Below are 27864 nucleotides of genomic sequence, written 5' to 3'. Positions count from 1 at the left end.
AAGATTGAGGAGGACCTGAAATATTTCTCCAGGATGTATAGATACCCCTTAAGGAGCCCATATTAGAGTGAGTGGAACTAAGAAAACCTTTAGAGGCGCAATTGGAATTTTGTGTAAAAGTAGTCCATTTTTATTAGGGAGGTCTCTCTCAAACCTGGAAATAAGAAACTGTTGAACTGGAGATTCCTCTCCATTCCAGGAGTAGTTCTGATTTGTTAAGGACATAGGTTTTGGAAGGTGGGGCACCAAACAATGATATTCAGGGACATGGAGATAAAGCTTTTGTTTCCAAGAGCCCATTCTAAAGTTTTATAATGCCATTGTAAGTTACCAGGTACCCTCCACTATCTTAACTGGCCACACTGGATTGTTGTAAGGGGAGCTGATATATAGCAAAGTACACCAGCCTCCTTCATCTTCATCACTAGAGAGACAAAATCTTTCATTCCCTTTTCTTCACCCCACCCAAAGGATCTCATACTGTTTGATATTAACCACATGGGATGGTTCAGGTAACTCCCAGGGTTTCCATTTGAATCTACCCCAATGACTCACATAGAATTTACTGAAAGGGTTTCCATGGATACTGACAAGATCCAGTGATGTCCTTTACCACAATACACACCCTCTAATTAGCTGCCACAACTGTGGCCTCTCATGGGGGACTAGTGACCTTCTACCCATTTCTGCTTTCTGAACCCTATAGAAACTGAATTGTCTCTATATATTTATTTGGAGTCTACTGCTATAGTAACCTGTCTACCAGTGTCCAGTAGACCTTGGTATCCTTGGCATGCCCCCCTCCTCCTTTCCAGGTCACCACAGCTTGGACATATAATCTCCTATACCCTTCAGGCTCTATAGTTAGGGTGATCTGAGTTTCAGGGAAACCCTAGTTAAACTCATCCCCAAAGCCACTCAAATTTGAATAGAGAAATTTGAGCAGTTCAGGACTTCCAGATGTTATGAGAGTCTTAGAGCCTTCACTCCTCCTGTCCTGGATTCCCTGGTAGTTTTTCATTAGCACCCTCATGGAGTGCTTTCTTGATAAGCCACACCCTGAGCTCTTTCTAAGAGAAGATGGCATTACTCTCTGTGTACTTGATAGGGCAGAGGATAGAGGATGAGGATGTGACTCTCAGAGTACCCATTCACACCCACAGCTTTATTTTGTTCTGACTGCCACTGGTGTCCCAATCTTTTTTTTTTTTTTTTTTAGTGAGGCAACTGGGGTTAAGTGACTTGCCCAGGGTCACACAGCTAGTAAGTGTTAAGTGTCTGAGGCCGGATTTGAACTCAGGTACTCCTGACTCCAGGGCCAGTGCTCTATCCACTGCGCCATCTAGCTGCCCCCAATCTTTTGCTCAAATGTTGCTCAATTGATCTGCTCGGTCTTATTTGGTTGTATGGCAAGGAAGACCTACAGAAAAAAGCTAGTCTCTGTTCTAGTGGATCCTCATGTAGAAGGTGGAAATTAACTGCTTTTGAGCCATATGGATCGTAGCATCCAATCTATTACACCCATTCCTATAAGGAACTTCAACTCCAACCTTGCAGACCCCTCCGTGGGACCCGGTTACAATGTATAATAGTGTCTGGTAGGAGTAACTTCTCTTCCCAGTTGCCTAAAAGTGGATAAATGGCAGCCTGTCTAGAACCTCGAACTGATCTCATTGAATCTGTAGAAGTTGTCCTCAAAGAGGTTTCCCAAGGCTAGGAAATTATAATGCAGAGATCTTCTCTTTGGATCAATTAGACTACACCCTCAAGAGCCATTTATTACTCCTGTGCTTAATGAGTAAGCAGTTTCAATTCCTCTTCTAATATAGAAAGTCCCTTTTTAGTAAAATCCCACCCACTTTCCTGCTTCCCCTGTGGAGAAATTCTTAGGTGTGTAACAGTAAAGTAAGTCCTATGTTACCAGGACTGTTACTAGAGATGGGAGTTCCCAAGTCTCTTCCTCATGGGCATTGTCATTCTCCCATCTTATAGGTCTAAGTTTAGTCTGTGAGTTTCTGGCTTTAGGCTCCTGGTCCCTCCATCCCTTCATCAGACTGCCCTTCACTTGTACAGTCGTCAGCTCCATTAATCGACCCTTGGCCTTCAGTCCATGGCTTTTAAAAACTAATAGCTTTGGAGGCAGCTAGGTGGCACAGTGGATAAAGCACTGGTTTTGGATTCAGGAGAACCTGAGTTCAAATCTAGCCTCAGACACTTGATACTTAACTAGCTGTGTGACCCTGTGCAAGTCACTTAACCCTGCAAAAACAAAAAACAAAACAAAAAAACTAATAGCTTTGTTTCTAGTTGCTGAATGTGTAACAAATTCTTGCAGAGAATATCATTGTAAGGTTTCCATTGCCCATTAAAGAAACTCTCTGTCTCTGTCTCTCTCCTTTTCTCTCCTCTTATTTTATTTTACTTATTATCCCCCTCTATTCCCGTTATGTCTATTTCCTTCTATTTTACCATTATAGGAGTGTTCTCTTATAACTGGCTGTGAAGTTAGGAAGACCTGAGTTCAACTCTTACCTTATACACTTACTAGCTATATGACCCTAAGCAAGTCACTTAACCCTAATTGCCTCAAACATCAGGGACCATCTCCAGTCATCCTGATATGTATCTCACCACTGGACCCAGATAGCTCTGGAAGAGGGAGTGAGGCTGGTGACCTTGCACAGCCCTCCCTCACTTAAATCCAATTCCATGCAAGTCATGACATCACCCTGATATCATGGTCCTCTTCCAGAACAAAGGAGAAAACAGCAGTAGGATCCCAATCTTGTATCTCTAACTGCCTTTGAAATATTTTCAACTGGATTTTCAGTTGACATACTTAATATGTCCAAAACTGAGCTCATTTCCTCCCTTAACCCCGCCTCCCCACCTCCTACCTTCTCTATTACTCTAGAGGGCATCACCATTTTCCTAATCCCTCAGGTTTGCACCTAGGATTCACCCTCTATTTCTCACTCTCTCTTACCTCTCATAGCCAAGCTGTTAAGGTCTGTAGTTTTCCTTTTGCAGTCTCTTTTGAATATACACCCTTCTTTCCTCTGATACCACAACCACTCTAGTGTGGGTATTCATTACTTCATGCTGACTGCATTATTGCAATAGACTGCCGGTGGGTCTCCCTGCTTCAAGTCTCTCCCCACTCCAATTCATCTTTTATTAAGCCACTAAAGTGAATATCATAAAATGGAACTCTGATCATGTCACCCCCCTTCCCCCCCCCCCCCACACACACTTAAACTCCAGAAGCTCCCTTTTGACTCCAGAATCAAATACAAAATACTCTGTTTGGCATTTAAATCCCTTTACAACATAGTCTTCTCCTACTTGACACATACTCTTTTTGATTCAGTGACAGTGGTCTCCTGTCCCTCAAAGACATTCCATCTTCCAGCTTTGGACATTTTTCTCTAGTTGTCCCTCATGCCTGAAATGCTTTCCCACTTCTGATCTGACTATTGTCCTCTCTGGCTTCCTTTACATTGTAACTAAAATCCCATCTTCCACAGAAAGCCCATCCCAACCCCTCTCAATTCTGGTCCCTTCCCTCCATTAATTATCTCCAATTTATCCTGAATACAGCATGCTTTGTATATATTTGCATGTTTTCTTCTCCATTAGGTAAGCTCCTTGAGGAGATATCTTTTGCCTCTTTTTGTAGCCTCAGAACTTAGCACAGTGCCTGTTACATAGTAAATCCTTAATAAATGTTTACTGATTGATATTTTGCCATAAGAAATAATGAAAATAGTGGTTTCAAAAAGACTCCAAAAGTCTTGTATAAATGGATGCAGAGTGACATGAGCAGAACGAGAAGCATAATTTAGACAATAAGAGCAACATGGGTAAGATAAATACCATTGATCTGAGATCTCTGATCAATGCAATTACCAAATATGTTTTCAGAAAATTCGTGATGAAGCATGCTACCCACCTTCTGATGGAAGTAATAAAGATGGAGACGGACATATATATCTTTTCAGTGTGGGTATTTGTTTTGCAACATACACACACACACACACACACACACACACACACATATATATATATATATATACACATTATACACACATCCAAATATATAGAGTTATTATCATTATAATTACCACTGTAAAATCCAGTCCATCACCTTTGTTGTGGAGAAGAATAGGGTACAATGATAAAATAAGGGAATGCCAATTGGAGTCATGTGCTTTTAAGATGTCATATGCCCTGAGACTACTATGTTATCCATGAAGGCCTCACAAAAACCTAAAACATTCCATTTGGCTTTGGCGATACAAATGGTTGGGATAATACAGTGGCCAACATAATGCAAGTTCTCTAATAAATCTAAGCAATAGATTGTTTCATTAGCTTTTAAAACTAGAACTCCAAAGTGGTTAAAAACACTCAAACTTACAATCTAATTAAATTCCTCTCTTAATTTCAAATTTTCTATTTGTTTAGTTTACTTCTTTGATTTGTTGCTCTTAAAGTCTCGTGTCAAATTCATTAATCTGTTATTTTAGTCTTTTATTGGTAAGAATATTTACAAATATAAGCCCTTCTCCCCCAACCCCAGACTGCTCTGGATGTATGCTATGTTTTAGGCATATATTCTCATTTTCTTTATTTTTTTTTATTTCCATGATTTCACTCACCAATTCTCTAGGATTATTTGTTTAGTCCCCATTTAAAGTTGACTTTTTGCCTTGGGTTCTTTATTGATTGTGATTTTACTTGATTGTGGTCATGTGTTTAATATTCCTGCTTTTCTTCATTTGTTTTTCTGGTTTAATGCCTTTGCACATGTATGGTCATTTTTAAAACATAAAGATAACTCACTTAACTGAGACAAGTGTATTCTCATTACAGTTCCCATTCAGTGACTGCTCAGGGATCTATACAGTCTATTTTTCTTAGAGTTCTGTTCAGAGTTTCAATTTCTTTCTTACTTCTCTTTTTGTCAGATTTATCTAGGTCTGAAAGGGGTACATTAAGGTCTACAGCAGTTGGTTGATTGCTGTGTATTTCTCTCCTGTGATTTATATTTTTCTTTAAGTAATTAAATGTTAGGCCAGTTGTGGTAAGTGTGTATGTGTGTGCATATGCATGATAAGTTATATACCTTATTTTAATTCAGTATGAACCTTTATGTTTCAAATCTCATAAATTTATTGTTCAATTTTTTTTTTCAAATTAATTCTGTTAACTTCCTCCTTCTTATGGGTTTGTCCATTTAGGTCAATCAATAGGTCACTGAACATTTTTTATTCTGCTACTGTGGGCCAGGCATTGTATTAAGCACAAATATGGGAGGAAAAGAAAAATAGCTCCTGCCCTCAAGAAGCTTATAATTCAATGAGGAAAGTGATCTATAATTAGAGTGGTCTACTCCTACTTTAGTGCTTCTCACTACTTTACTTTGACCAGAGCCCAATCTCTGTTTGTTACCCTTTTGATCAACCCTTTAGATTCATCCCATCCTTTTGATCCACCCTTAATGCTGAAGTTTATTTTGCTCATGCTTATCTGCTCTCAGATTGTTTCCTTAAAACTTTTCCCGCTCTCCTTTCCCTATTGAATTGATTTAATTTCTATGCTCAATTTTTTGTTTGCATCCGTTCATCCCTTATTTCTCTGATTCAGATGAAGAATTTCATCAGATGACCACTCCTGTTCCCCATCCTTTCTTTGCTGGAGTATATATGAAAGATCTGGGATCTTCTACAATCTTTCATGTGGTTACCTTAACTGGAAATTGGGCCTCTTCCATTAACCTTGGTAACCTTGACCCACTTCCTCCTGGCCAAATCCTTTATAACCAGAAAACAAATAAAGAAACAAAGCTTTGTAAGACTTCAGAAAAGAAGTGACAAAAATCATGACCAAAAAAGGAAAGCCCACCCAGGCAGTGTGGAGAGAAGTCAGTCATGAGACTGGTTTGTGATTGGTCAGTTAAGCATCCCCTTAAAGAATTGGCATAATCTGTAGTGTGGATAATCTATTTGTAAACAATTGAGAGATAACTGTGCAGAAGTAAAAAGTTGATCTATTAACTAATTCAATCATTTCTTTTTTCCAGTTACTAGTATTATTGCATTATCTATAATTTTATTTAATTTGTAAACATACAGTAAAATTTTAAATGGTTGAAAATACCAAGAAACTAAACCTAAAAAAGCATACCTTTAAAAATAATAGAGTTTAGCGAAGTGATGATGAAGGGAGGGAGATGTGGAACTTTTTATTTTAGAAAAAGACACTAATAAGGAAGTGGTTGTTTTTCTAGTTCCTGGGAAAATAATTCAATATTTGGTTTTGTTTGTTCAGCTGAATAAGTGGTGCTTGCTACTGAAGCTATATTATGGGTTTTCCTCTGGGCACTCTTGGGGACTTCAATAGAGATGGAGCTCTTGTTTTCTTACCCAACAAACTATTATAAATATAGCATTTTTATGACATAGTTTGCTCCTAATAGTTTGAAACCAATTCCACATATGACATATTCTTTAAAAAGACAAATGCTACAAAATGTTACCATTATTGATATGTATTCTCCTTTTCTGTCCTGTGTAAAATGTAAAAATGTTATTGATAAATGTTTCAATCCAAGTATCTACTGGATGTTTGTCCAGCTGTTTGTGACTCTCTACTTATTTCTATATATTTTCCCAAATCAAATTTCTCCTTAGATGGAAAATAATTGTTTATGCTGCTTGTTATAATACCCGGTGTAGAACCAACATTGAATCACCAATATTAAATCCTTTTAAATATCAAATCCTTTAAAATATTAAATCTTTTAAAAATACTAACAACCATCAGCCACATACCACCTGAAACACGGTACCTAAATTTAGCTTTTATATAGGAAAAATAAATGCTGAAAAGTAAAATCAAATATTTAATTTTGTTTCCATCATAAAAACTTATGAGACTTATATGGTAAAGTACTAAAATTAAACTAAAAAAATACCCATTGGGGAGATATTAAATTCCCTCAGTAGTTATTGCAGCTCTTGGCATCCAACTTAGGACATACATTCTCTTCACTTTTAAATTGCAGAATCTGTAAAACATTATGAGTTTTCTCCTGACTTATTTCTAAGGATTATTATGTTTTAACATGCAAAAATATATTTCTTAAATAATAAAACTGCCATTTATGTAGCAGGGCACTACATTATTTTATATGAGCTTTATGACAGTCTTTTGTAGTAAGTATTATGGGCAAATTTTCTCTATTTTACAGATGGAGAAACTGAGACATAGAAAGCTTAAATGCCATGTCCATAATCATCTAGCAAATAAGTGTCAATTAAAAAATATTTCACCTACTATGTACCAAGCACTCTGCCTGACATTGTAGATACAATTAATCAAAGCAAGACTGTCCCTTACTTCAAAGACCTTATAATCTATTGGGGGAGACAACACACAAAAGGAGGCAGAAAAGTAGGAGTGGGAGAAGTCAGGGGGACTTGGAATGGGATAATCTTGTTTGATGGAGCTGAAAGCAGGCAGATCAACAGATGCAGAACAGAGTGAGTCCAAAAGTCCAGTTTCTGCCCTCTATAAAGAAAGGCATTGGGAGGAGTTTGGTACTCCACCTTCTTACCCTTTAATCAGAAGGGAAAGGAGATTGAGGAATCTGGGTCACCTTAACTTTGAAGTTTCACACTCTGTTTACCATACTTTGTGTCAAGTTAGGAAAGTGATTATCAAATGCTACTATATGTAATATTTTTATATGCCACAGAGATTAGACTGTCAACTTCATTCCTTCTGTTGTAATGTTATTTCTCTCTAGTCTAGAACTGACACTGTTCTCAAGATACAATATAAGCTCCTTGAGAACAAGGATCATTTTATTTTTGTTGTTGTATACACAGTTCTGAGCCTAGTGACAATAGGAATAGTCACAGGATCTTTGATTTCACTGATATAAGAAGTTCACAGTGGGTAAACTTCCTCTTCCTATGTAAGTCAGTACCTTCTCTGACAACATAGATAGATAGATAGATAGATAGATAGATAGATAGATAGATAGATAGATAATAGCACTACTAATTCATGTTATAAGTACCAGTAAACCTTTTTAAATTGCCTGCATTGTCTATTTATCTCAGAACAATTACAATAAAAAATAGGTTATATCTTACTGGTGTCTAACTTTTCACCAGGTATGAACAAATATATCAAATCTCAAAAATCCATAGTTGCTAAAGTTTTGTGGGAAAAGTATTTTTCAGTATAAGGATTCCTTGCCAGGATATATTCTGACTCAGAAGATCCATCAAAGGAGAATGAGGAGGAGTATATATGCTTCTAGAAAGAGAAGCAGGAGGGGGTGGGGCCAAGATAGCAGAGGAAAGGCTGTGACTTCCCCAAGCTCCCAAAAACCTGTCCACACACTTCCAAAAATAATGCCATAAGAAAACTCCCAGAGCAGTCCAACCCAAAAAAGAACACAGTGACACTATTTTCCAGCCAAAGATGGCTTAATTGGACAATTGGGACCACCTACTGTTCAGGCTGAGAGAAGAGTTCCGCGTGTGGTGTGGACATGGCCTAGAACAAACTGTGCCTCCAGGGCCTTGGAGTCCTCAGTGCCAGCAGCTTCTTCTGAGTCTCAGCTTGCAGACCAGTGAGGGGGGTTTGGTGGTTGGTTAGGGTGAAGTAGCTGCAGTCTCTGTGATAGTTGGGGTAAAGTACCCAGCTTCTGAAGCAGTAGGCTGACTCAAGTGGTGGTAGCCCAGTGTGGGAGGGGCACAGCTATGCCAAACTTCTGATCATAGAGAATCAGATTTCAATCAGACATCTGCTTCTGGGTCAAGATGAATAAGCAGAGAAAGCAGTGGATAATAGAAAGCTTCTTTGGGGGAAAGGTAGATCAGAATACACCCTGTGAAGAAGATAATAACAAAGTCAAAGCTCCAACATCCAAAGCTTCCAAGAAGTATATGAATTGGTCTCAGGCCGTGGAAGCACTCAAAAGGGACTTTGAAGAGAAAGTAGGAGAGATAGAAGGAAAATTTGGAGAGGTGGAAGAAAGAATGGAAAGAGAAATGAGAGTTATGCAGGAGAGTCATGAGAAAAAAGTCAAGTTTGAAAAGTCAAATGGGAAAGGAGATACAAAAGCTCTCTGAAGAAAATAATTGCCTAAGAATTGGGATTGAACAAATGGAAGTTAGTGATTTTATGAGAAACCAAGACACAATAAAGCAAATTCAAATGAATAAAAAATAGAGGGCAATATGAAATATCTCCTTGGAAAAACAGCTGACCAGGAAAATAGATCCAGGAGAGATAATTTGAAAACCATTGGACTATCTGAAAACCATGACCAAAAAAAAAAAAAAAGAAGCAGGAGAAAACAATGTCACAAAAATATAGACAGGAATGAATATCATGAAGAGGTTAATGGATTATATCAAAGGCTGCAGAGAAGTCAAGAAGACTGAGAAAAGGTCATTGGATTTGGTCATTAAGAGATTTTTAGCAATTTCAGAAAGAGCACTTTCAGCTGAATAATGAGGTCAGAGGTTAAACTGTAGCAGGTTAAGAAGACAGTGAAAGTAAGTGGAGGCACCTATTGTAGACCGTTTTCTCAATTAGGTAGCCTCAAAGGGCAGTTGAAACATGACAAGATAACTAATAGAAATAGATAGATCAAGGAAGGTTTTGTCTTGTTTTGCTTTTTTGAGGATGAGAGTGATATGAATATGTTTGTAGGTATTAGGAAAGCAGTCAGTAGGGAGATATTGAAGATAAAGGGTTAGAGTGGTGGTGATAGAGGGGCCAGTCTTTTGGAGAAGATGTAGTAAATGATGCCTTGGCAAGGAAAAAGGTCACTTCATGGGAGACAGAAGTGATAATGGTGGAGACAGTGGCAGAAGACATCTTAGTGATGTAATATGAGGAAGACAGAAAAAGGGGGAGCTCAAGGTAATTGCCTCACCTTTTTTCAATGGAATATGAGGCAAATTTATTGCTGAGAGGGTGGGATCAAGAGAACTATTGAAGGTTTGAGGAGGTAAGAAAAGATTTAGAAAAGGCACTGTGGTGAGAGGGAAAATAAATCAATCCGTAAGACATACAAGGATTGCCTTGCTTCAGGGGGGTCCAGTGGATATCACATAACATGTTTTTTTCGTAGACTCAGTACTATTGAATTATAAGTGAAGACAATATGAATCATTCAGAGAAACATGACAAGTCCTGTGTAGTACATTCATTCTTTGAGCATTTATTAAACATCTAGTATCCTAGGTACTATGCTAAGCCCTGGGAACAGAAAAAACAAGGAAAGAATTATTGCTCTCTAAGAAACTTGCCTCCTATCACCAGAAGCAACTTTTACACATATACGCAAAGAAAAAATATATAGAAAGCATATGTAAAGACATTTAATTTGGAGGTGCTTTAAAGTTTTATTGTTAGCAGAGGAAGGAATTAAGCCTTGATGTAGACTGAAGATTACAAATGGTAAAGGTGCGGAGATACAACATTCCAAGGACATCTTGGAAGAAGGCATGAGAGAGGATGGGAACAGCATTAATCAATAGTGGTCTATATTCCAGGAACTATGCAAATTTCTTTACAAATATTAACTCATTTACTTCCCACAAGAACCCTGGGATATAGGTGATTGTTATCCTTATTTTATACTTGAGTGACCTGAGGCAAAGAGAGGTTAAAGTGGTTTGATCAGGTGACAAGCTCAGCTTGCCTACAACTAGTAAGTAAGACAAAATTTCAACTCAGGTCTTCTTGACTCCAAGCCCAGCATACTCGGTCCACTGTATCACCTAGCTGCCTCTAGGAAGCTTTAGGCAGGTATTAAAGCTGAAAAACAGATGCTATATTCTAGTCAAATTGGCCCAAATATAGCATATGCAAAGAAAGAACAACCAAGAGAACTATAGCCTTAATAATATGAAGGGTTATGACACCAGAGAGCAGCAGAATTCTGAGGAATTATAATGAAAAACTGATAAGGCAACATGCCTTTATCTTTTCAGAAACTTGGGGATGACAGATATAGAAAGGGGAATACATTCTCTCATATAGCATCTCTATCAATAGGCTTTACTTATGTGTTTTTCTTTGTTACAAGGGATATTTTGGAAAGCAATCTGGAATAATGTCCAAAGAGTTATTAAACTGCTTATATTTGATCCAGAAACACCACTACTGGGTTTATTTCCAAAGATAATTAGTGAAAAGGGTAAAGAATCCATATGTTCTAAAATATTTATAGCCACTCCATTTGTGGTAGCAAAAAAACTTCAAATTGTGTGAATGTTCATCAATTGGGAATGGCCAAATGGTATAGGATTGTGACAGAATGATACTATGTTATAAGAAACCATGAGCTCAATTATCTTAGAAAAATATGGATAGACTTGCCTGAAATAATGAAGAGCAAAATGAGCAGAACCAAGAAAATGTTGTATATAGTAACAGCAATATTGTTTTAAAAACAACTTTGAGTGATTAAGTCATTTTGACTATTATAATTACTCAAATTCATTACAAAGGACACGTGAAGGAAGATTCTATCCTAATCCAGAGGAAGAACTGATAAATAGAAGTACTGAATTATTTTACATATATACACATTATATACATATATGCATGCATACATATGTACATACATATGCGAGTCTAATGATGGCCATCTATAGGGCGGGGGTGGGGAGGGAAAAAAGAAAAAAAAGAAATTTACATGATGACTATTATATATTTAAAAGAACTAGCAAATTATACATAATAGATTTGCAATTTTGTATACAATTGTCTTCTGAAAAATTATACTATGTTATGGAATTGGTTGTTTTATTCTATAAATTAAAAATAAAATGAATTTAAAAATTAAAAAAAATAAGGGACAGTAAACCAAAACCAAAAAAAACTCACAACAAAATATGTTCAAAGTAATATACTTGTGAAAACTAGGGATGAGATAAGATTATTATCTGAAATGAATTTTATATACATCCTTTGCAGAAATCTTATGTCAAGACTTCAACCAAGAAGTCATCTTTCAATCATATCTGCTGATGTAATAGAGAATTTTATCATGTCTCTTGAATAATGAAATGATAATGTGATTTCTTTCACTGGTATAATTTTAAGTTAGCAATTCATTTTAACACCATTTCTCACTAATTGTAAGACTGATTTAAATGGGGAGTAATTAATCCGTGTGTGTGTGTTTAATGGATACTAAAGCAATAGTCAAATGGAAATCACCTAATTTAAAGGGGCTCTCTTTAGAAAATAATATTTGCTAGAGTTAAATGTAGTGACAGAGAGGCTAAACCTTTGGAAAGGATGTAAGGTGTCTGAACCTCACACCCTAATCTTGGAAAACATTAGTAGACTATGTATCTAGTGGTCGAAACCACTAGTCAAGGAATCTACAAAATACTCCCATTCTTAGAAAAACATTTCATGACATACACTTCCTAGAACATTGCATTAATTTCCTCATTCCTCTATTTTGGAGAATTGACATATTTACCTATCTCTCCATCACCCAACTTTCCAATCTTTCCAAACAGAGGTGACCCTTCTCTCCTTAGAAGTCTTGTAACACTTTTTATATTTCTTATAGACTTTGATACTCTACTTTGTATTATATTTATTTTTTGTGTGTATTATTCTCCATTCCTCCAATACCTTTAAAATTGTTTGTTCTTTGACTGACTCTATCTTACTTATCTTGTTTTTCCTAAAACACAAGATGTTGAAAATAGTACTATAGACATTTAAAGGTTTGTTAAACAGAATCTTCCAAGAGTGAACCACTGAGAAGGCCATGACAATCCCTGTAACATTTGCTGCCACAGTATTTCATTTGGTATCTCAATACCTTTCCATCCTATGATAGCTACAATATAACTAATGAATTCTCTCTGAGCCCTGCTGTTTCTTTTTTTCTACTATCAACTTTTTCAGTCTAAAGCTAAGTATCATTGAGCTTGGTAAAATAGTATGCTTTCTTTCTTTTGGCAGGGCAATGAGGGTTAAGTGACTTGTCCAGGGTCACACAGCTAGTAAGTGTCAAGTGTCTGAGGATGGATTTGGACTCAGGTCCTCCTGAATCCAGGACCAGTGCTTTGTCCACTGTGCCACCTAGCTGCCCCAAAGGTATACTTTCTTTCTTTTTTTCTTTTCTTTTCTTTTCTTTTCTTTTCTTTTCTTTTCTTTTCTTTTTTTTTGCAGGGTCACACAGCTAGTAAGTGTCAAGTGTCTAATGCTGGATTTGAACTCAGGTCCTCCTGAATCCAAGGCCAGTGCTTTATCCACTGCACCACCCAGCTGCCCTCAAAGGTATACTTTCTTCACAGGAACTGTACTTCACTAAAGTCCAAGTGGAGTTTTCAGAAACTCTCCAAGTTCTATCATGGCAAGTATGACTCAGGTCTATTAATAATGCCAAAATTAAATCAGGTGCTCAGAATGAATGAGGACTGGTGCAGGAAATAAATCCTGCAAATGATATGATTCAAGAAAATCATATTACCATAGCATCTCCATATTCAAGTGACTCAATAAAATGCCTTATTGCTCTTGTGGAAATGATTGAAGGGCCATTTCTTCATTCAACTTTGTAAGATTAATATCTATAGGGAATTTACAGAAGAGTTTTATTTCAGAGTGTCTTTGAGGGCATTGCAGAGTGGCTCCAAGAAAGAATGTTGGGTTGCCTTGGATGGATGAGAAAAAGTCAGGTAGAAATTGACAATGAGAAATATTCAAACACATTACCCAGGGAGGATGAACATGCAAAGGGAGGGAGATGTAGGTACAAGGAAAAGGAATACGGGTCCACCCAGGGAACATTAAACACCATAATCAGAATTTATAAAGAATACCACTGTCTTGATACTATAATTATTTAATGAATATAATAACCACTAAAGTCAATCATATAACTATTTTAAAATTACAATTCTATAATTAACTCAATTGAATTTCACATACATTTGAATCAGGGTCCTTCCTTCTCTGAAAGACTGACAGGGAAGGAGATCTGTGAAACCGTAGGAGGAATAAATGCAAGCTCTAAATCAGACACTGACAATCACTAAGATTCTTTTTCTGTTGTTCTTCAAGTTCTATATTCCATGACTTTCTTTACATGTGGAAGGGAGTAAAGAGGCTTCTGAAACTGAGAAATCTTGGTCAGGTGTGCCTGGATGTTTATTGCTTCTTGCTGCTTACAGCCTCTGTCTTGTTGATGCTACCATCGAAACTAGTCCAATGCAATGACAGATAAGCTTGTGTGGTTGAGTTGTTACCAACTCTCCATTAGCCATTCTTGTCTTCTGTCCATTACAATGAAAAAGTCATTCTTCGTAGCAGAAAACAACAACAACAAAAGCAAAATAAGAACTCAACACCTTTTTATTCTGTTTTCAGTTATCATCATTCCATCCACTCCAACATTCTAAATTATACTCTTCTTTGACCCATTTGTAGCATGAGTGAAAAAAATAAAACAAGACAAAACAAGACCTTACTCTTTAAATTATACATAATGTTCTTCAGCAATATCAAACTCATTTTGAGTACTCTGATACTTTTTACAGGACTGTCCCATGCTCCTATAATCAGCCTCTGTTATGCATCATCTTATTAGATTATGTTACTTTCCATCTTATGTACATATCTGTTTAAAATCTTAGTCTGATTGCAGATTTTTCTGTCTTTCTCATAAAACAATTATAACTTTTTCATTTATTAGAATAGTATCTCTTTGTGTCTTCAGGATTGAATTCTTGAGAGTTATAATAGAAATGACATGCTACCTCCTACCCCCTTGCAAGTTACATTAGTTGTTCGTTAAAAGGTATAGACTATCCTTAAGACTTGTTAAGGGAAGAGACAGCTAGGTGGCACAGTGGATAAAGCACCCACCCTGGATTCCGGAGGACCTGAATTCAAATCTGGCCACACATACTTGACACTTACTAGCTGTGTGACCCTGGGGGGAGGGGGGGAAGACTTGTTAAGGGAAACAAAAACTCAACTATAGCTATCAGTTCTTAGTCATCTGAGTACAAACCAGCCACATAAAGCTCTGGGCACCCTTTAATGCTTTGCTGGGAGAAAATGATGGGCAATGCAAGCAAAAGAGCTTTGCCCAATTGAATCAACTCCAGATTTCTTCAGTGCCTTTCCTTGGTGATTTTTCTTTTGTGATGGCTAAGTAAACTTCATTTTGTTAACTTTAATGTTAACTGTTTAATAAGTGCTTAATGATCATTTTGTTCCAGTAAAAAACCTAATCTAATTATGAAAGTGGCCAGTGTCAGGTCCAGACCAGAATAATTGCATAATCATGCAGGGTTGGAATTTAATTACTTCATTGAAATGGGAGATGGGCCGTGTAGAGGAAGTTGAGCCTGGATTTACCATCATGCTCCTGGTGCTGCTCTTGGTGATTGATGCCTCTAGAGATGGGTTTTTTTTACTATTAGACACCCCTTAATCCTACCAGGTTGGGGAGTGACCTACTTAATACCATTCAGCAAGAAGAGACTGATGGGGGGCAGCTGGGTGTGCAGTGGATAGAGTACCGACCCTGGAGTAAGGACGACCTAAGTTCAGGTCTGGCCTCAGACACTTGTGACCCGGGCAAGTCACTTAACCCCAATTGCCTCACAAAAATAAGAGACTGATGAGTACAGTACCATCTTTAGACTTGGTCAAGTCTGGCCTCTATCCTAGGCTTCCACCTCAGGGAACCCCACACTTTGAAGGAGGCTAATAATTGTAGGCACAAACAATTATTAAGAGGTGAGAGAGGAAATATTTGCTGCCTTGGAACCCTCACACCTAAAGAACTATTCAGAGGTATCTTAGTTTAGAGAATGCCAGCCCCTGACACTTGCTAGCTTAGTGACCATGGGCAAATAACTTAAATTCATTGCATCAGGCCAAGTGTTCTCTAAACTGTTTTGAGTATATACTTCTGGGACAGTTAGGTGATTCAGTGGATAGAGCACTGGCCTTGGAGTCAGGAGGACCTGAGTTCAAATCTCACCTCAAACATTTGCTGTGTGACTCTTAATTAATTAATCCTAATTTTCTAAAAAATAGACATTGAGGCTATCTCCAGTCTTCTTGATATACATCTTGCCCCTGGACCCAGATAACTCTGGAAGAGAGAGAGTAAGGTTGGTGATCTTGCACAGCTCTCCCTGACTTAAATCTAATTCACTGTAAGTCATGATATCATTCTGATCCTTGGAAAACTAAGGACAGACAAAAACAGTACACTCCTATATGAAATTTTCTGGGTAATTTATAAATTATATGCATATAAAATTGGAATTAAAAAGGAGGTACATGTGAAATAAACAATTTTAAATATTTTAATTTTTAATATAATAAAAATATTTTTGCTCTAAAGTATTAGCGAGAAACGTATGATCATATGTTTTATTATTTTAAGAAAACTTCTGTGTATATCCTTGGAGATAGGGCAAACTCATAAATAATAATAGTTCTATTAATTAATTATTCAGTTAATTTGATTTATGTAGTTAGCCAAGCATATAAATTTTCAAAGCTCTTTTCTTGAAAGCTACATAAAGCAACAATCACAGGTCATGTTAGTGAATGTTTTTATAAATTAATCAGAGTAATCATTTTTAAGAGAAGGACTGAGAAGTCACTGTGATTGGGAGCCCCAAGGTGAGGTAATTCCCTCTACCAATGCAGGTCTACATCTTGCTGCAATTTAGAGATCTAGCATTATCCAGAGCATGAAGAGGTTTTGTGATTATCTGTATATGTGAGAGGTATGACATGAAAACAGTCTTCTTGACTCCAAGACTAAATTTCTGTTTACTGTGCCACATTGCCTCTCATAATTTTTTTGGGGGGGTGAGGCAATTGGGGTTAAGTGACTTGCCCAGGGTCACACAGCTAGTAAGTGTCAAGGGTCTGATGCCGGATTTGAACTCAGGTCCTCCTGAATCCAGGGCCGGTGCTCTATCCACTGTGCTACCTAGGTGCCCCCGCTTCTCATAAGTTTTTACTCCTTTTTACATGGTTTCTTTGGGGAGAGATATTTCATTTCATATTTTATCTGAAATTACATAATGCTAGTATTACATTGTGTTTATATTATTACTTTTATACAATTTTACTTCAGCCAGACTAGACCAAACTGTGTGTGTGTGTGTGTGTGTGTGTGTGTGTGTGTGTGTGTGTGTGTGTGTGTAAGTCTATCCCCCAAGCCTAGAAAGTACTCACTCCTTCTTCATCACATGTCTGTCAGGTACTTTCTTTCTCTTCAATGTTTAGCTTAGGTTCTACCTCTTCCCTGTTTCTTCTAGTTGTAATTTCTCTTCCACCTAAACTTTTCTTGAGCTCCTTGTATCTTAAACTTGCACTTGTCATAATGTATCCTGAATTAGAGTTGTGTCTATGTCATAATTTGTAAACTCCATAGGGGGCAAGGATTATATCTTTTCTGGTGGCTATATCAATAAAGACACGTTAAGAGCTACTATGTGTCAGCTATCATGCAAGGTGCTAGAGTTACCAGCACCAATAAACTCCAGTCATGTTGGGGAAGCAACATGTTCACACATGAGTTAATAGAGGAGATTAGATAGAAAGAGATAGCTGAAAAAAGAAAAAGAAAAGATAGCTAGCTAGCTAGTGATTGATCTGTAGATTACATCTAATATATTAATCATAGTAATAACTTTTAGGATATATCTATATCATAATGTCCATCCATAGATTCCATAATATCTGATATATCTAGATAGGCAATGTCTGTATTTATAGAAATATATAGATCTATCTATATCTATAGAGACCTATCAATCTATATCTAAATACATGGTAATTTGAAGTAGACCTTAAGAACTAGGAGGATCAGAAAAGGGCTCTTAAAGGAAGTGATACTTGAGTTGAGGCTTTGAAGGGTGCTGAGGATTTAAGAGTTGAGAAAAAGAATGAAGAGTATTCCAGGTATGGGGCAGAGGCTGTGCAAAAAATCAGAGAATGGAGATGAGATATTACATCCCAGCTTGAGAATATCAATTTTTAAATGTAGCTATTAGTAGCATTCTCTATATATGGGGCAGTTAACTGCTTCAGTGTCTTATATTTGCCTCTTAGAATTTCTTTTATTTTCTTTCTTTCTCCCCCCCCCCCTCCACAGGGCAATGAGAGTTAAGTGACTTGCCCAGGGTCACACAGCTAGTAAATGTCAAGTGTCTGAGGCCAGATTTGAACTCAGGTTCTCCTGAATCCAGGACCAGTGCTTTATCCACTGCGTCACCTAGCTGCCCCCTGCTTCTTAGAATTTCTAATGTCTTGCACTGGCTGCCTAAAAATTTGGGGTGCTTTACATTCTTAATAATTCACAAGCCACTTCAAGTTTATTTTCAAAATATTAATCATTAATGTTATGACAAATTGTAATAAACTTCAATTTTAAATTATTCAATGCACGGAAGGGGTAAAATGACAGTTGACATCAATGTGCATGTATGACTGAACTTATTATATTGTATAAGATAGTATCTCCTGTTATTTGATGTTACATAGAGGCTTGATGGGTTGGGTATAGACCTGGATGTTTGAATTTTGTAATTTTTACATCTATATTTCAACTATTGTAAATAAAATAAAAATGGATAATTTTAAATATGAAATATTGTTTTTATTTGTATGAATGAGTAAATTCCATTTGATTTCATTTTCTCAAATTACAATTTTGATGTGTTTTGTATATGTAATGGAAGGAAGATAAAAGTTTTAAAAAACAAGGGACTATGAAATGTAAAAACAGTAGCGATATTTCAGTCTGGTTTTTGGTTTTTGTTTTTTTTTTACTACCAACAAAATTAATAGTATTTTAAAATAAAAAATAGCTGCAAATTTTGGTGTGACAAAAATTATCTTTAAAATTATCTCTGTGATAAAAACAAATATTATTATGACCTTGTCTAAAGGACCTTTTCTTTAGTTTTTAATTAATTAATTACCATTCATTTAAAATGTTTGGGGTCCAAATTCTCTCCTTTATTCATGTTCTTTCTATGTCCATTAAGAAGGGAAGAAAATGTTATTTTAATTATACATGTGAAGCCATGTAAAAAGAAAAATCCCCTTTACTTTTAGTATGGTCCCCTGGAGAGATTTCCTGTTTGGGACTTTTGATTTTTGAGACAATCCAGAGAAATTTTATAATTGTTTTAGGCTGTAAATGTACAGTATTATCCCCCCCACACACACACACACCTCCCTAGCATGCTCCCTCCCATGTTCATTTTTTTGGTATAATTTTGCAAATTTTTCATTTGTTTACATGACTGTTTTGTTTTTGTTTTTGTTTTTTTTTTTTTTAAGTGAGGCAATTGGGGTTAAGTGACTTGCCCAGGGTTACACAGCTAGTAAGTGTCTGAGGTTGGATTTGAACTCAGGTACCCCTGACTCCAGGGCTGGTGCTCTATCCACTGCGCCACCTAGCTGCCCCTACATGACTGTTTAAAGACTGTTATTGTTTGCATTATTAAGTTTAATATAAAAAATCTGGAATCACTAGATTGGTACCAATAGAAATGTTCATATGGTTCCTTTTGCATTTAAACAGACCTAGATTCTTGACTTTTGTGAAAGCAAAATGCTGAACAACTTTTTTTTTTTAGGTAAGAGTGTATGTGCCTAAAATTCACAATTAGCTAATATTCTTAGCTCTTTCTGTAACTAAACCTATTTGTCTTCTTGTCCTGATGGATGAATTTGCAATTCCATTTGGTTTACCCTGGAAGTAGCAAGGATCCATGGGGGACTTTGGGATAAGGGATCCAGAGGAAATTGTCTGGACCTCTACAGGGATTAGCTATGCTAGAAGAATGGAATTCCTAGAGAATTGTGGTGCACCCTCTGTAGAAAATAACATATTTTGGGCAAACTCTATTTGGATGACCTTATTTACCAAGGGAATCATTAAAAGATTTTTTTTTTAAACCTCAGGATGGTTTTCTCATTCGATAATGGGTGAATACTTGACATGTGTAGATATTGTACTATGTTCTGGAATTATCAGCATAAACCCATTATATAGCAAAGTTGAATCCATATAGTTTAAAAAACTCAGTGTGGACCATGTTTCTATTTGAGATGGAAGCCAGATTTCTTTGCCTTTCTTCCTTCTGTTGCTTATGGATTGAAAAAGGTCTTTTGTAATTTTGTAAAGTTTGAAATTTTTCTTGTTTTGTTAGATCTGTAAAACTTCATGTATTTGCTTAATTGCTATTTTCCTTTGAGCATACGGGGATGTATGTGATCTTGCATTACTGGCTGTTTTGAGACTTTACTGACAAGCACTGGGTAAGCAAGTGAAAGTTTATGCCTCCCTTTGAGACCTGCTTTGAATTTGGGACAAAGATCTGAATTTGCGACTAGGACTGTGTTAGAAATGCACCCCTGACTTTTTGCCAGGACATTTGTTTTTTAATTTGGCATTTAAGAGGTCATATGGAATTCTGCCCCATGAATTTTGTTGTGATTCTTTGGTGTAAGCCATCATGGGAGGTGCTTGAAAGAACAATGCTTAATTCTCTTCAAGAGCCTGGAGACATTTCTGGAATTGTGGAAATGGACAAAAGTGCCAATTGTGCCCCAGTCAATTTACTGAAGACAGGCAGGAGTGCTGGATCACTTTTCAAAATTTTCAGTCTTAGCCCGAATTATACACTATAACTCCTTGGAACATCCCATCCAGTGAAGGGCACTGCATAGGTCAGCACCAGGAGCCTTCCTTCCCCATCCTGGAAGAAATACCTACTCTTCCTCTGATCTCTAATGGGTATCCCTAACTAATAGCTGTATAGTTTTATTGCTTGAAGGACAATTAGTTGCTGTTTCTTCAGTGCATCCAGCTGCTTCTTCAGAAAGATCTTCAATTTTTTTTCCATTTACAAGTATACATTTATCTCCCCCCCACCTTCTCCTCTGTGTGACATTCTTATGTGTCTGAACCTCCTTGCAATCTTTCCATTCCTCTACTTCAAGTTATCCCTTTTCCCCATCATATTCTGTTTTAACTAATTGAAATTCTATTTCTTTGATTTTTTAAACACCGTTGAACATTCTGTATAGCTCATTGCCCTCCTTCAAAGAGGATACTGATGATACTAAATGTCCCTAAAGCCATGAAACTTTGATATAATGCAGAACAAAGTTATAACTAGAATATAATTAGGAAAAATGGTAGCTGAGTTAAGTTTATTTGGAGGGAGAAGGCAGGCAATAGCACCAGCTAGCTGTAGGAGAGAGAGTCCAACAATGAGATAGGAGGGCAGCTTGTCCTCCCTTTCATGCCCCAGGCTTTCACCCACAAGCTCCTTTACTTCTTCTTGCTGGTACTCACCTTCATCCCCAATGTTCATGGGAGTATGGGCTGGATGAGGAGATAGTAGTCTCTGGACCAATGTAGGGGAGAAGTTTGCTCCAAATGTTGGTATATGGGGCAATCAACAGCTAGGTGGTTTATTTATGCACTTGCAGTAGTCAAGAAGACCCAACTTGACATTCTGCCTCAGACACTTATTAGCTATGTATGGGAATAACAATAGTACTTAGCCCCCAGAGATTGATACGAAGATAAAATGAGAATGTTTATAAAGTGCTTCACAAACTTTAAAGTACTATGTGTATAATAATAAGTATTATTATTATCATCAACTGACTGCCCTGTCCAACTATTGTGGACCAAGAATTGACGGGAAAGAAACGGAATTCTGCTTTCAGTTTAGCAGCAAGATCAATACATGCTCTTGGACAAGCTACCAAACTGTTCTGTGCCTTCTATTATTCACCCCCTCTAAGAAGGGGTTACAAAAACAATCCTCTCACTACTAAACAAAGAGATTATCTGAATGAATAAGGTCTCTTGAAAGTGATTTGAATTTTTTGGAAGAAGAATTAATGACATCTCAGGAGGTCTAACTATTAATCATTCTTCAGCTTCATTATCATGGCAAACACACAGGATTTCAGTACTGATACTTCCTTAGATAAGTGAGAGGGGAAAGAGAGAAGGGGGTAGAAGAAACTACCGCCACTTTTTCTTTCAAAACAATAATAAAAATAATATTGGAACAAAAACTCATGGAACAATAAAAAAAAAAAGTCCTGGGCAAGGAGATAAAAATAATGTGAAAAGTGGATGTAGTATGTGCAATACCTGTTGAGTTGTATGAAGGATGGTTTCATTGAACATATAGAGAATGAATTGCATACCAATACTTTTATTCAACTAAAAAAATTGTTATTTTATCTACCAATGTAAGAGGTCATAGGTCATTAAATATAAAATAATATTTTATATTTGAAGGATGATAATGATTTACCCAAGGTCAATTTCCTTTTTTTCTTTTTCTTTTCAGGGCAGTGAGGGTTAAATGACTTGCCCAAGGTCACACAGCTTGTAAGTGTCAATTGTCTGAGGTTAGATTTAAGCTCAGGTCCTCATGAATCCAAGGCTGGTGCTTTATTCACTCTCAGGTCAATGTCTATCTAACCCCATCAAGAAAGATGAGAAGATATAGGGAACCAAATCAAATTTATAAAAATAAGAAGGGCAGGTAGGTGGCATAATGGATAAAGCACTGGTCCTGGATTCAGGAGGACCCGAGTTCAAATCTAGCATTCAGACACTTGACACATAACTAGTTGTGTGAGCCTGGGTAAATCACTTCACTCTCATTGCCCTGAAAAAAAAAATAAATAAGAGCTATTCCCCAATTGATAAATTGTCAAGGCAATTTTCAGAAGAAACCAAAGCTATCTATAGATAGTCATATGAAAAAAAATGCTCTAAAACACTATTGATTAGAGAAATGAAAATTAAACAACTCTGAGATATCTATTGGAACTGAAAAGTGTTTGAAGGGCTCAGGGAAATAGATACATTAAAAAATTACTGGTGGGGCAGCTAGGTGGCATGGTGGATAAAGCACTGGCCCTGAATTCAGGAGGACCTGAGTTCAAATCCGGCCTCAGACACTTGACACTTACTAGCTGTGTGACCCTGGGCAAGTCACTTAACCCTCATTGCCCTGCAAAATAAATAAATAAATAAAATTAAAACAAAACAAAACAAACAACAACCACTGGTGGAGTTGTGAACTGGTCCAACCATTCTGGAGAACAACTTGTTCTCTAGAATAGTCCAAAGGGCTATAAAACTGCATATCCTTTTGACACAGCAATACTACTACTACTAGGTCAGTATCCCAAAGGAAACAATGAAAAGAGAAAAGGATCCTATACAAACGAAAATATTTATAGCTACTTTTTTGGTGGCAAAGAACTGGAATTGAAAAAATACCTATCATTTGGGGAATAACTGAACAAATTGTGGCATATGATTTTAATGGAATACTATTTTTCCATAAGAAATAATGAGGGGCATGGTTTCAGAAAAACCTGGAAAGACTTATATGAACTGATGCAAAGTGAAGATCTTTGTACACAGTAACAGCAATGATACCACAATTCCAAAGAACTCCTGATGTAAAATGTTATGCACTTATAGAGAACTGATGAACTCTGAGTACACATTGAAGTATAGTTTTCTTATTTTATTTTTCTTGCTTTCCTTTTTCCATGATATGACTAATATGGAAATATGGTTTGCATGATTTCAAATGTATAATTGATATCATATTGCCTGCCTTCTCAATGGGTGGTGGAAGGAATGGGAAGCCCCATCCCATGCAGATTAAATTAGTATTTCCTTTAAAAGTATTGAAAATGTACTTAACCTTTATTTGTCTCAGGGGCCTAATGCTGATGGTATAATTTCCTGATCACTTGATTACACAAACATCCAGGAAACAAGAGACTATAATTCCCTTCTCTAGATTCTGATTATACTTCAGCAGTATGACAAACCCAGAAGAGCTGTGCTCAGTTGAAGCAAAGGTATATCCTTCATGGATAGCCTTTGCTTTGAATGTTATTTCACTCCTATAGCAAAATATACCTCCTACGGATAACTATTCAATAGATTGTATATTCCTCATTTAGTTTCATTCAGGGCCTTGAGCCCCCATTCTGGTCTGGTTGGCTCTGGTCTACAACTTTTGGCTTACCCCAGGCATTTGTAACTGAATGGTCTCCTTAAAGGGCTGAAAATGATGCAAAGGAAAGTAAGCCCTATTGAGTCTCTGTGCTTCTTGTGGTACTTTTGTTGATGTCTCTGGTGACAACGCATACTTCCTGTCCACTATCTATCCTTGATGTGGCCATTCAACAACCAGAGATACTACTAATATGCACTGTATCTTGAACACCTGTATCCTGAAGATGATGGCTATAAACTTTCATTTGTTGGATATACACAATTTTTATATTTGGGTTATAGTATTCTCCAGGCTTATCAACTGGCAGACTTGGGCTGCTTCTATTGTCTTCTTGCACCCAAAACAGTAACTACGGGATAGTCTGAAATTTGTGCTGACAGAACTTCCGGAATGTCTCATGGACTGCAGTGGGACTCATTGATATAAAGTACTATCGAAGTCACTTTGTAAGAACCTTCCTTGATTTTCTTCAGAAGCCCAAGAATCCATTCTTGAATTGAGGTTATAGACAAGTGCATTCTAATGACTAGGTAGTGGTGGTAGGAGGGTATTTCATCAGTTTATTTATTTATTTTTTATTTATTTTTTTTGCAGGGCAATGAGGTTTAAGTGACTTGCCCAGGGTCTCACAGCTCATGTCAAGTGCCTGAGGCTGGATTTGAACTCGGGTCCTCCTGAATCCAGGGCTGGTGCTTTATCCACTGTGCCACCTAGCTGCCCCCGTATTTCATCAGTTTAAAATGAGGAAAGGCTTCTGCTCCTGTTCCTACCTCACAACTGTGAAGTATAAACACACACACACTCTCTTGTTCCAGTGATCAGTGAGAGGCCTCTGTGGAGCTCAGTTCCCAGACACTCTCCAAGTATGGCAAAAACAGTGACTTCTTGCACATGGATGTTGTTGTTCAGTCATTTTTCAGTTATTTCTTACTTTCATGTCACCATTTGGAGTATTTTTGGCAGAGATACTGGAGTGGTTTGCCATTTCCTTCTCCAGCTCATTTTACAGATGAGGAAACTGAGGCAAACAGATTTAAGTGACTTACCCAGGGTCACACAGCTAGGACATCTCTGAAGCTAGATTTGAACTCAGAAAGAAAAGCTTCCCTGACTTTAAGGCCAGCAATCTGTGGACTGCCCTACCTGCCCCTCCTTGGACATGGTAGATACAGCAAGTATAATGGCAGTGCTTATGCAAGGCTCCAGCATATGAGGCAGATTCAGGGTCCTGCAATGGAAACACTTCAGCTCTTGCCTGGGCAGAAGGAGTAGTGGCAACCACCAGTCTCCAGGATGAAAAGGCATTGGCAGCACATGACATAGGTAGATAGTGCTTGGTCTCCATGGCAACAAGCATCAATAATAGCCATAAAGGAAGAAAGTGTGTAATTTAAAATTCTAAATGTGGTTTCTAATCTGTTCCCCCAGTTTTGGGGGGAAACTGACTAAAATTACTGATAAACGAATTTAGGTTTCTTAAGTGTTTATTTAAAGATAGTAAAAGAAAGAAAAAGATTGAGAATAGAGTTCCTATAACCTGATGATCCTAAACTTCTCTGCCACCATGAGGATCTCTCCAATCCAAAGAGACCAAGCTCTCTTCCTGTTCCCCTCCCAGAAATGGAAGGTTCTTCAAGCTGACTGGTTCACTGGGCCTGAAGGTGGTAAAAGTTCAAAGTTGTTAGCTTCTGAGAACAATTACTTTAAGTACCCTTAAGTACCAGCCAGATGTGCTTACAATCTAGTAAGCAGTCAACAGTCAGTGGCCTTATCTAATTCAATCAGTTTAAATCTCCAGGTGGGTCCCTGAGTATCTGCTAAATCCATCATCTTAACACAAAAGTGATAGAATTGGTGTCAGGCTGGGCCCCTACAACAGTGGCAGCAGACAGCAGTTCAGGCTTAGAAGTACTACTAGTAGGATAAGACCTAGTAGTATCAGAGCAGGGGAAGATACTGTCCCAGTATAGTAGACACTGGCATGAACCATTGCAAAGATAGGCCCAGGGTAATGTTTTTATCGTAATCAGGGATTGATAAGGTCCTTCCGCATTATTACTGGTATAGTACCTAGTAGGTATTAGGTAATGCTTTTTGAAAGAGTTTAGAGGATCATGTGTGCAATTGTTGGGAGCTGGCTGGTTTTCTGTAGATGTAGGGGGTGTTGAAGTCATCTACCCAGACACTGTGGAAGAAGGGGGAGAGTTGCTTATAAAAAAAGACTAATGAGGCAAAGATTTGATACTCCTCCCCACCTCCTATTAGAAGAGGGAAATCCTGGTAGTTGGAGGTAGTTCTCAGTTTTGACTCTGAACTCAGGCAAGATGTATCCCAGGAGGTAATGAACCTTTATCTACATAAGATGATCCTGATGAAAGTCAGATGATCCTGACTCAGGATAAGGATCACTGATTGTACAGGTAGTATACCCATCTGTGTTGAGGCTCTGATGTTCCTGGTTATGCTGTACTCATCATCATGATTTTATTTTGGTAAACTCACCATGAACTGCAGATATTTGGTATCACCCACAATATGTCTGAGAGTCAGTTCTGAAGATTGAACAATTAAACTTGGGGTTTCTGGTCTTTGCTCTTCTTCATCCAGTCGCTCCTTCAGTACATGATACATCAATTGCTAACTTTTGTTTTTTGTTATCTTTCCATTTTAATTTTTCTTTTCTCCTTCCAGTGCTTTCTATGCTAGTTTTCTTTGCATCCCCACAGTCAAAACTGTCTACTACATCTCGAAAGCCACTTGAATTTGTGGAAAGTCCTCTAGAATACCTTCAGGATCTTGCCTGTAAGGGATGAGGTGCTGTGATAGCAATAATTCTTTGCAAGTTAGGCTATCCCCCCCACCCCTTGAAAGGTATTAAAATGGTTGTTGAGATTTACTTGTCTGAGGGAACTAATGCCAGTGTTGTTAATGTAGCTTCCTTGTCACTTGAGAAAAAAATGACATGAAAAGGTATAACTCTTTCTTCAGGCTTCCAACCACAGAGCAGCAGCATGAACAACACAGGGCCATCACGAAAGAATATATTCTTTTACTATATATGAGGAGGGAGAAACATGTTTTTTGGGTATATACACAACAATATATGTCGTTATCATTGTCTTTGCCATGGTCAGAAAGAAGAAAGATGATGCTTTTGAGAAAAAACTATGAAGAACAGTTATCAAACACTCCCATGGATAGATGACATGATATGAAAAAGCTTTCAAAGATCCATGAAAAGTATTGGATATGTAGTCCATTCACACAGAAAAAAAAAACTGGAAGATTATATTGTCTCATTAAAACAATAACAATAACAACAAAAAATGGTTTCTTTATTACTTTCATCAGGAATTGAAAGCAGAAGTCAAAAGATCAAGGGAATGAAATCATCAATTCAATATCTATCAAAAACCCTATTGCAGAAGTTTAAGAAGCAAGAAATCAAAGGCAAAGAGAGAAGCCCCAAAAGAGGAGGGTGTGGAAATTTTCTGACCCTCTGTGTGGTTGCAGGGCCAGGGCCTGGGGTGAGAGTGTCAACACAACAAACAGAAAAGGCAAGTCAATTGAGAGATAGAAAATTTGCACATCATTAACATAATGAAGATCAGAACAGTTTTGTCAAAGGAAGTTACTGAAACTCTAACTTCTGCAAACCTAACAAGGGAAGAGCCATATATGTTGGTTCAAATATTTTACAGTAACAAATGAATTACTAGTAAAG

Source organism: Dromiciops gliroides, chromosome 6 (genome assembly GCF_019393635.1).
Source record: "Dromiciops gliroides isolate mDroGli1 chromosome 6, mDroGli1.pri, whole genome shotgun sequence".
NCBI classification, from domain to species: Eukaryota; Metazoa; Chordata; class Mammalia; order Microbiotheria; family Microbiotheriidae; genus Dromiciops; species Dromiciops gliroides.
Note: the sequence above shows the minus strand (reverse complement) of the source record.